We start from the raw sequence: 11,469 nt of genomic DNA, 5'->3' as shown, positions 1-11,469 counted from the left end.
TGGTAGGCACTGGGCCAGGTGCTGAGAATTTAGCAATCAAAACAGACCATGTGGCTGCCTCCACGGAGCTATTTCCATTTATGAAAAGGATATTCATACAAATAAATATGTAATTATGGGAGGTCTAATGAAAGACAAGTAAAGCATATGTTGAGAGACTATGGTGATAGAATGTTCTGATTGGAGTTGGGGGTCAGGAAAGGCTTCTCCGAGGAAGTGATTTTTAAGCTGAAGCAAAGGGTGGGGGGTGGGAATAAAGGATGACAGACCAAAAGAACATTATGTTTAAAAGCCACAAAGACTGAAGAAATTGGCCAGGGTAAAGGGACTTTGAAAGTCAAGGGAAGAGAGGTACAAGAAGAGGCTTGAGAAATAGACAGTGCCAGATGGTGGAGGCCCTTGAAGGTCATGTTAAGGAATGAAAAGTCTTTGAAGGAATATAAGCAGAAGAGTGACATCTCCAGGTTTACCATGCCTTTCATGGTAGTCCCTTATTTTTGTTTTCTCTGCTTCTGAGCAGCCTACCTTGTCGTGGAGAGTCATGAAACTGGGGTGACCATCTCCAGTACAAATTCATGCTGTCCATTTTCCACTGATTGTCCTTTCACACATCCATCATCAACTCTCAGTTTCATTCCCCCTGCAACCTCTAACCTGCTCAGAAGCTCCAAATTCCATCATTTCCCTTCTTTGCAGATAAGATACTAATAATGAACATAAGTTACACAGTACAAAAAGTGTAGGAAGATGAAAGAACAGAGATACAGATGGATACTATGTTTTAAAAACTGCATTAAGATAAGTAATAACAGGCTAGCCTGATTTGTTTATAAACAGAAGAGGGAAATACCTTTAATAGAAGGCAGAAGCCTGGAAAGACATTATATACTTTTAAGATAAATAAAATATGGGAGTTTACAGAGTCGAGAAATTTGGGTATTAAAGTAGGAGAAGGTGATAATCTCACAAATGAGCTGGAATTTTTATTTTTAAGCAATTTCCTGTTATGCTGTGGGTACGGCTGATGACAAAGTATCACAGAAACCATTTTCTACCTTGAAATTTCACCAAATGCGGCATAAATTCGGAATCTAATACTTTAAAAGAAAAAAAAAACAACTCACAAAACGTGGAGACCCTATCTTTTAGCAGGCAATAGGAAAAGGATGGATTGGAAAAGAAGTACTATGACAGGCTGTAGGGCAGTAATGGGGTACATCTCTGAGGTGAGCATCAGATAAAATGGGAAAAAAAAAACAGGCACCCCCAAATGAGGAATTTCCATAACATTTCTCATTGTGCCAAAAAAAAGTGTAAGTATATAGGATGGAAATATTAGGTAGTTTTAAAATAGCCTTTGTTAATGGAATCTAGTGAGATCTCTCAATTTCATGTGCCTCTTTCCATTTAGTGTTTCTTTCTGTTAAAAGGAATCTCCAATATTCTGTTATATTTGCAACTGGTTTCATTGTTTTTGAAGTAGATGTACAATGATATATTAAGTAGACATTGAACAGAGGATGTTATTTTTTAAGATCAAGATGATGTCTCTATTCCATTTAAGCTTCCTTTTCTGTAATGACCTTCCGAACAGCTGGGCTTTTTGTGAAACTTCTTGTAAAAAATTGCAGATGTCTGAATTACCTGATCCGTACCCACTAAATGCTAGTAGCATAGCCCCTTCTCCCAACATTATGATAACCAAAAATACTCCCCACAAATTTCCACATGCCCCCTAGGACTTTTGAGCACAATCACACCTAGATCCTGTTGTCACTTAGATCCAGACTGACTTGTAGTGGAGGAATATAGTTCAATTTTTTTGGTGCTCCTTTATGGACTGTTTTTAGCACATGGCTTTTCATGATGACAGATTCTTTTGCTGTCCTTCATTCCTGAATTTTCTGAATATCCTGGACACTGGCATTGGTCCCTGATTGACATTCACATCATTCTGAATGTTTCCATATCCTGGACACCCAGTTTTGTTTTGATTGGTACTCTGGTTCTCTGTGCATGCACAGTCTTGCTAAACAGATCATAATCTCCAGCTAGCATCAATAGCTCCCCTGTTCCCACGGTCATAGCTCAGGCATTCAGTCCTGCGTAAATGCTAGCTCCCAGTTGCTTCCAAGACCACTTCCCCATTGGCTATGTTGGGTTCATATTCAGTAATTCCTTCGCTTACTCAACAAAGTGATCATTATATAGGGTAAAACGACAACTCCTTTTGTGCAAGTCCTACACATTACAACAAATGGGAAAACACTTGTTTTTCTGTTGTATTCCCTGAGCTGGATCTTCAGCTGCTTCTCTTCTCCTGGTCTACACCAGTAGTTATTAATCTTGAGACTGGACCACTTGGAGGAGGTGAAGAAAAATACACATTTGCACAACATTTTGCACGTAAATTTAAGATAGGGGGAATTTCATCGAGTATTTCTCGAACTTTTTTAAAGCCCATGCCTCCTGCTAAACACAAACATCTTGCAAACATCCCTCCCACACACAATATTCTGAAAAGAGGTGTGATCATCCCTCCAATCTTACAATCACTGATACATCCCTCCAATCTTACAATCACTGATACATAATTGATATCCATTTTCTACCAGCCAACAGTGTTTTGTCAAGGTAAACTTTTTAAGATCTACATCAGAAAACCAGTAAAAAGTTTTATTTCCTAAATATTATTCAAGATTCTGATCGCTTCCTCCACCCAATCCTCCACTGAGACTCATTGCTTTGAGAGACCACTCTCACAGCCATCATTAGTCTCCTCATCTTTTATATTCACACCTGGGTTTCTTCCCATAGTGTCAGGTACATATTGTCAACTGCCAGTGAAAATCTTTACTTGCTTATTCTCAATTCCTTTTTCTTTGCCTTCACTGTCCTTGCTTAGGCATTTATCTGTTGAGTTTAGAATTTAGCTTTTAAGGGTATATATAATCCACTATGCTAAACAATAGTGGTTTTAGGGACTAATACAATACAGTGCATTTGCATAACTTAAATGTTTTCATCTATGTTATTTCTTAGTCTTTACCATAATCCTTGAGGTAGGTAGGAGAGTAAGCAGGATGAGGAGCCAAGGTCACTCAGCTAAGTATTGGCCTGCTTGACTGACACCAAAGTCTGCTATGTTGCTTTTACTCTTCTGCCTCTCTGACCTCCTGAGTTAGGTCCTGTTATGGCAGGGAAAAATCTTGGAAAAATCAAAACCATTGCTTTCCAAGAGCTTACAGGACACTGACATTTTAAAAAATAATGACACCCAAAGCATGTTATATGTATATCATGTTTTTAATAATATCACCTTTTATGTTATTTTTCAAGGCATCATGCTTTTAACAAATTTCTAACTATATTTCAAAATACTCGCATGTACACACTGAACGATGTTCTACAGAAAGCTAAGCGGGTTTAACAGAGCCAGTACTTTCTAGGTGCTTATTATGATTTTTCTTTTCTTTTATATTTATGTAATAATGACTTGTTTTTATTGGAAAAACTCATACGACACAGGAAAATGTAAGTCACTCTTAATTCACCTCAACCTATATACACACAAAACTCACATGTATATATACACTTCTCAGAGGAAACACTGTTAACAGTTTGGTGTTTTTCTTTCCAATCCTTTCTTTGCATGATTATATTGCAGTATATGTACCAACCATATTTATAGTTTTTTAAATCATAAGAGATCTCACTATACTTATTATTTGGTGATCTGTTCTTTTCCTTTTAACAGGATGTTCTGGAGATCTTTGTATTTTGACCTGTCTCTCCTTTTAATGTTTATATCATATTCCATAGTTTGACCATACCATAAAATATTTTATTATTACTGGATATTTAGATCAATTGTAATTTTTTTGCTATTACAAACAATACTATTTGTAATACATATTTATATTTCTACCAGCATTGAAAAAAATACCTGTATCTTTGTATCTTTATGTACACTGATATTATCAGTCTTTTAATATTAACTTATAAAGCTCTTTTTAGCCTTTTGTATTTCTTCTGTGTATTTCTGGTTTGTATCATTTGAGTAATTCTTTTGGGTCATTTGTGTTTCTTCATAATTTGTAGGATCTCTATTCTGGATATTAACCCTTGCTCTGCTATATAGTACAAATATTTTTTTTCTAAATTGTTGTCTTTTAACTTGTTACTAGTACCTTTTGATGTACTGGTTTTTATTTTGTTTTTAATGTACACAAATCTGTCATTTTCTATATGACATCTGGGTTTTATGCCTTGTTTGGGAAAGCTTTCTCTAGCCTCTGAATTATAAAAATATTTTTCGAAATTTTCTTCTGATACATTTATAGTGTTGCTTTTTATGTTTAACCTCTGATATATCTGCAGTTTGTGTCTGGTGTGTGGCAGGATATTGTATTAGGTTCCTATGGCTGTCATAACAAATTACCACAGGTGGGTGCATTATGACAGCAAAATTTATTTTCTCACAGTTCTGAAGGTCAGAAGTCCGAAGTCAAGTTGTTGGCAGGTTTGATTCCTCTTTGTAGGCTCTGAAGGTGAAGCTCTCCCATACCTCTCCCCTACTTCTGGTGGCTGCCAGCAGTCCTTGGCCTTCCTTGGCTTGTAAACACATTATTCCAATCTCCCTCCATCTTCACATCACCTTCTCTGTTTCTGTGTACTTTTCTGTCTCTCACGAGGATACTCTCATTGGATTTAGGGCCAACCCTAAACCAGTATGGTCTCATCTCAGTCCTTAATTATATCTGCAAAGAGACTTCATTTCCAAAAAAAAGTCACATTCTGAGGTTCTGGGTGGACTTGAATTTGCGGGGAGCACTATGCGGCTAATTTTATTTTTTCCAAAAGGAGGTAAATGGTTTCTGTGGTTTTCTTACATAGTCCTTCGTTTCCTCACAAGTATGATGTGCTTGCTTGCCACAGATTAAATTTAGTTGGTCTGGTTCAAGATTCTGTTCTGTTCCACTGATCTGTTTGTTTCTTCTACACTTTTTCAATTACAATAATTGTGGTCTATCTCTACTTTTATTAATTATAACAATTTATAGGATGTTTTGATGTATTGTAAATTCCTCTCCTCCCCCCAGTGTTCTTTATTCAAATATTTCTTGGCTACTTTTTCATATTATCTCTAATTCACTTAAATTTTAGAAAGAGCTTATTGAGTCCATTAAAAACATGCTGGGGTTCTGATTGGAATTATATTGAATTTATAGATTAATTTGGGGGAAATTGACATGTTTACAGTATTGAATCTTCCCTTTAGGGCCATGTTCTCCATTTAGGCTTTTATGTCTTGCATATTTCCTGTTAGGTCTAAAACTAGTGATTTTATAAATTAAAAAAGCAACATTGTAAATGGTCCTTTTTTTCTATTAAATTTTCTAATTGATAATTTCTAGCTTATAGAAAAGCCATTTATTTTTGTACATTGATCTTCTATCCAGCTACCTACCTCAATTACTTTGTTCTGTATTTCAGTTGATTTTCTTAGTTTTTCTTGATAAATTACCATATTGTTTGAAAATAATGATAGTTATTTTTCTTCCTTTCCAATGTTAAAATCTTTTTTGAGTGTTTATGTATGTGGTGTTATATCGGCTAGGACCCCTATAGTAGAGTGTCAGACAGCAGCAGATTGAGTGAACATGGTACTTAGAATTTAAACAGAAGAAGACATATAAAGACAAACCAATCAAGCCACAGATACTTCAAAAAGAAACAATGGACTTCTATAATACATAACAGAAGGAAAGTGGCAGAATCTTGAGTAGCAAATGCTCCTTGTCCTTCTTCCTCTTGTACTAATAGTATTTAAAACCTAAATCCTTCTAAGACTTACACTAGACAGCTCCGTCATGTTACCTGGCAACATGAGAATTTGCTCTGCTTGCAGGCAAACCTATTTCAGCCTGGCTCATAACTCAACAGTTCATTCAGTCTTTAGACCGACCATTAATAGTTTGTGAGGTCAGTCACAGACAAGTGGTGACACTCAGCTGCCACATAGGCATGTGCTCGTATACTTGAGGCTGAGGTTCTTGTTGCTATATATAATTGCTTCCCAAATAATACTTTTAAGTCTTTGTAACTAAAAAGCTTTCTCTGCATTGTTTTTAGTTTCTGGCCATTTAGGTTTTCACCTATAATTTTGTTGAGACGTTAACTCTTGGGTTGAAAGTGGCTGTGCCTGGTAAAAGACTAGTCTTAGCTTCACAAAGAATAGCTTTCCTTCACTCATTTCTTCACAAGTATCAGGCGCCTACATAATTGTAGTTTAGTAAACAGGTTAATAGAGCTCAGTCTGTAAAAAGAAAGAACTAGATACTGAAAGAGGAGCTTGGGTTTCTATAGATATTATGATGCCCACTTTAAAGACAGAAACTGAGTGCTAATAAGGATGAGAATCTTAATATTTTTAAGGTTAAAGTTGCCAGAACAAATCTACTTTCCCCCAGTTAAGAATTCCTTTTAAAACCAGTAATAACTGACTTTGAAAGATAATCTATAATTCAAATATCAAATTACTTGACACTAAAAATGAAGTTTCTGAGAATTTTAATAACATTAAAAATGCTTATAAGTGAAATATTAATGTTCAATTAATTTAAAGCATAATGTCAAATATATAATAAACGCATATAAAGAAGGCTGGGAAGAATTGTACCAATGCTAATATCAGAGAGTAATATCTCTCAGTGATGGCATTAATTGTGATTATTAATTTACATAATAGGCATGTTTTACTTTTTAACATATTACTTGTATAATCAGAAAACCAAAAAAAAAAAAAAATCTTCTGAATTAAGCCAAGAAAAGCTTTTATGGAATTACTTATGAGACACGAAGACACTAAAATTTACTGATCTGATCATTCAGGAAGGCAGCTGAATTTGTTCACAGTTATTTGCTGGTTCTAACTTATTTCAAAGATAATTTCTTTAATGGTTTGATGTCCTTGAATATTTTTTTAAACTTGAATTTAGAACTCACACTACTTTTAGTTAGGTGTGACCAATGGCAAACAAGCAAATTTTTGCATTTATAGAAACGAAGTGTGTATTTGAAAGTGCTTTGAAAAATATAAAGCAATACACAAAGGCAAATACTATATAATCAGTCCTTTGTGTAAATTATAGTTTTTTATTGACAGGAGTCGTTATCATTGTGTACAAGAGTGGACTTCCCTGTGGTATGCAGCTGTGGTCACTGTTTGTAGAAGCCATGTGCTTGGGGTGTGACTGTGGTTCTTAGACTTACAGTTTGCCTTTGCAAACAGTCCAGGATAAAATTGAGGAAGCTGCAGTCTGAAAGCTGGCTAAGGCCAGGCCCAGGGTATCTTCAATCCAATGGCTATTTATTCAGAAGCTTAACAGCAAGTAACTATACTGTAGAGATACAAAATAAAGAAAAGTAGTCCCTGGCCTGTGCCCAGCACATAGTTCATATATTTTTTTGAAACTATCTCATCTGATCCTCATGGTCACCCTGCAAGGTAAGTAGAGGAATCCCCATTTTACAGGGAGGTTAAATAGTTGTCCTATGTCACACAACTTATGTATAGCAGAGTAGGACTGAAACTCAGGTCCTGTAATCCTAGACCACAGTGCTGTATGCCATGGCTGCCTCCTGGACCACAGGCCCTATCTACCCATCAGAGGTATGCAGTCTACAAGGAAACACATATACAGATATCAGTGCAAGACCATATTGATAGAGTGTTTTATGGAATGCAAAATGCAGGACAAAAAAGAGAAAGGCCATTAATTTCCTCCTCACCACATTCTAAGTCCTAAGAACAAGTTGCATCCTTATTTGTGCCATGTATCTTCAAATGTAATATGGCTTTTGTTGATGCTAGCCTAAAGAGAATGATGTTCCATAGAAGGCTGTCACTTTCTTTTTCTTTGTACACCTCATTTTATCTTTCTTTATGTCTTACAGCCCTTTTTCTTTTGTTCACTTGTTGTGAATTCCAATCTCCGGGTCTGTATCTCTATGTCCATTTTCCTGTGCCTAAGGGTGTATCTTGCCCCTCCCCCCACCATAACTGTACATTGGTAGCAAGGTATCTGGCCAGTACAAAACAGTCTTTTCCAATGGATATTCTTCCTGTGCTTTTTCTCCATGTCTCTTCTCATCACTGCATTTCTCTTTTTGCCTTCCTTTGTCCTCTGTCTCTGCTTCCAGATGTCTCTAATACAGAAATAAAGTACATATCTAAACAAAAACTTTTTTATTTCAGAATCGTTTCATTTTCTCTGCTCTGATTTTTTTAAGTAGGTGAGTGGATGGAGACACCCAAGTTCTCTACAGTTCTGGAGCTAAATATGAAGGTGTTTCACGTGTGATTCTCAATCATTTTTCAAACTAAATTGTTTTTCCTAAAAAAAAAATGTAGGTGCATTTTTCTGAATAAGAAAATGTCTTTGATCAAGGATAGCAGCCCAAATATCACATATCTCAATGACATTCACTTGTGTATTTTAAAAGTAAATATAGTATTTTCGGTTTAAGGCTGGAAAACTGGGGAGCAGACATGGGGACACTTCTGCATCCTATCCCCTCTTGGTTTCCAGATTTGAGCCGAAAGTAATGACAGAGATGGGGACCAAAAAGCAGGATCATATACCTCAGTGGCAGAAGAAACCACTGAGAAATCCCATCATAGCCCTCCAAAACTTGGAGCTTTATAAATTCCTGTTCAAGGGGTGAGACTCTGATTTGGTAAATGAGTCTTATCCTAACATCTGGTAACCCAAACTTTACTCTTGAAACTCATACAAGAAACGTAATTAAAAACTCCTTAAATCCCAACCCTACAGCATGAAGTAGTTAAAATCACCCTGGAACATGAATCGGGAGCCCCATGTTCTTACTTGCGACTGGCCACTTCATAAGGTGGCAAGTCAGTTTACCGTTCTGCACTTAAATTTCTTCATCTATAAAATGATAATATTTTCACCTAACTCACTGGGATACTTTGAGAACCAAGTGAGATAATATATGTGAAACTGCTTTGAAAGATTATAAAGTTATGTATATATAAAATGGTGTTAATAGCAGCACCAGATCCCATAAACCCCACCCACACATTTATATTTGTGAGTAAATAGTAGGAACAGTGGTTATTAATCAGAAACTACATTGTGAAAAAAGAATTACTCTCTCCTTGCTTATCAAATTTGAAAGCAGTATAGTCATTAAGCAAATTGACCTTGAAGGTGGAAAGTACTGAATTCAAATCCCAACTCTGCCATCAGCAATGACTTTGGGCAATATTTTAATTTCTCTGGGTCTCATTTTGCTGACACACACACAGTGAGGATACTAGATTTTTCGTGAGGACCCAATGAGATCATGCATGCAAAATGTTTGACATAGTGCCTGGCACATAGTAAATACTCAATAAACATTAGCTTAAAAAGTATTAAATATTTCTTGAGCACTTACAATGTGCTGGGCCTAACCCGGGAAAAAGAAAAGACATGGTCCTGTTTCAAAGAGCTAACATACAAATAAAAACAGGTGAGAAAATGAATTTATAAATCTGCCTGGAGATACAAGTAAATAGAAATCTTCTTGGGAGAGAAAACATTTGACTCAAGGCTTCTGAAGGGTGAGTAGAAGTTTCTGTCCAAAAGGCTTGGTGCTTTTTATTTGGCTTTATCATTTGCCCACAGGGGTTTGATCCCTTGAAAAGTCAACGTTCATGTTTATGCTTGTTGGCTTTCTGGTGATCCAACCTAAACATTCTGGTGACTTCATGAATATGGCACTGGAAACTGATTTTACTTGCTATTTTCTATACGTGAACCATCTGTCTTGTTTTCATCTCATAGACTCCTTAGGAGTTATACAAACAACTTGTTGCATAGGGTATAGATTGGTTCTCACCGCTTAATAGTGTTAGCATCCTTGGTGCACGTTGCTGATCCCATTAAGGAGAGAAGGCAGGGAGGACTTTTAATCACTTCCCTCTCTCTAGAAAATCTGGAGCTCAAGGTGACTGGGATAAATAGGTAGGAAATAAAAAGTGGATGCACAAGGATTTGATCTTCTGGAGAGAATGGAAAGTTTATGGATAGCTGGCCTTTGTCCACATGCAAATGTGAAAATACAGAAAGCTTTGTACTGGCCAGATACCTTGCTACCAAACTGAAGTGTCTCTCTCGTCTCACCAAGAATGTTAGCAGTAAATTTGGAAGTTAGAGATGCTGCCCTAAGTGGAAAATTCAACTTCAGACTCTTCTTTGGGTTTTCTGCCTTATACATGTTGGCTAATCCCTCAGCTTAACAACATTAAGGAAGATGTTAAAAGCTGTGTTTACTCTATAGCTGCTTCTACACTAGTAACTGCCATGGTAGAGAAATTTAATTGGCATCTAACAGAAATCATGTTACTTTATAAAAGTCATATAATCTTTAAAAATTAGAGCTGGAAGAGACTTAAAGAGCTTGTAATTCAGCCTCTTCATTTCACAAATGAGGAAAGCATGGCCCAAAGTGGCTGAGAGGGGCTGTTCCAGATAGAGTCCTCTTATGGGGCTTTTGTCAGCATTTTGCGTTATGGTGACTTGAAGAGCTCCACTGTACTTTTCAAGTGCAGTAGACATAAATGAATTGTATTTCTCCCCACATTTGTTAGCTGAGAAAGATATAGACCAAAGCAAAGTAAAACTTGGGTAACTCCTAAGAGGGAGAGAAGCTGGTAATACTTAAGTTATTGTATTGGCCCATGTGATTGGTGCTGAAAATGAACAGATTCCAGCCCACTGAAATTTAGGGCACCTGGCCGGGAACTTTTAAATAAGAACCATTGTCAACATCAACAACAAAACAATCACCGAGACTGGGTAGTACCTTGACCCAAAGCCAAGAGGTAGCACCGCACAGTACCACAGAAAGTCTATAGATAGGAAATTCCACCTCGATATGGAGTTTGAGAGAGGAACTGCTGGATTCTGTAGCAGGATTTAATGTTTTTCCGAGCGACGCCCTCTGGAGAAACTGCAACAGTTGGCAAGACGTGGAAAAGCCATCTTTGGCCTGCAGAAAGATCATTTCCTTCACAATCCTATTTGAAAGCAAGAGTGCACAGTAGATAAACCAGGCCACAGAATAGCAGATTGCCACAAGCTCACTAGCCTTCTCCTTCATTCCCCCAAAGAGAGATGCCCACCGCACCATTCGCACCAGGCACTGTTAGTGCCTGGAGGGCTCGCCCCACACTGATGGTAGAGAGTCTCGACTAAGTGCATTTTCCTACCTGGCTTTTTCGGTGGGCTCTGCCCCCACCCCGTCCCTCCTCCCAGGGCAGGGGAGGAGAGGAGGGCTGTGGCAGGTGCAGGGCATTTCATCTTTCACGCTGGTCCCCGAGGGAAGGGGAGGTGTCCGAGGCGACGGAACTGTATAATCAGAAAACCCGACCCTTCCCGCCACTGCCTCGGCCAG

The 11,469-nt window shown here is 37.3% G+C and overlaps 1 long non-coding RNA gene across 3 annotated transcripts; it reads right to left on the bottom strand.

The window, feature by feature from the left end:
- Positions 1-3,290: 3,290 nt before the first annotated feature.
- On the bottom strand, positions 3,291-11,424 carry LOC112473192. 3 transcript variants are annotated; one of them, XR_003043956.1, is made up of 3 exons: positions 11,285-11,424; positions 10,879-11,092; positions 3,291-8,211 (listed from the first exon to the last, which is right to left on the bottom strand). It is a non-coding gene; the product is annotated as an uncharacterized LOC112473192 (long non-coding RNA). The 3 variants fall into 3 exon arrangements; XR_003043955.1 differs by having other exon boundaries at positions 10,945-11,092; XR_003043954.1 differs by having other exon boundaries at positions 3,291-11,092.
- Positions 11,425-11,469: the final 45 nt, after the last annotated feature.

The sequence above is a fragment of the Pteropus alecto genome, unplaced genomic scaffold (assembly GCF_000325575.1).
Source record: "Pteropus alecto unplaced genomic scaffold, ASM32557v1 scaffold98, whole genome shotgun sequence".
In the NCBI taxonomy this organism is placed as follows: Eukaryota; Metazoa; Chordata; class Mammalia; order Chiroptera; family Pteropodidae; genus Pteropus; species Pteropus alecto.
This window is presented reverse-complemented; position numbering and strand designations above follow the sequence as displayed.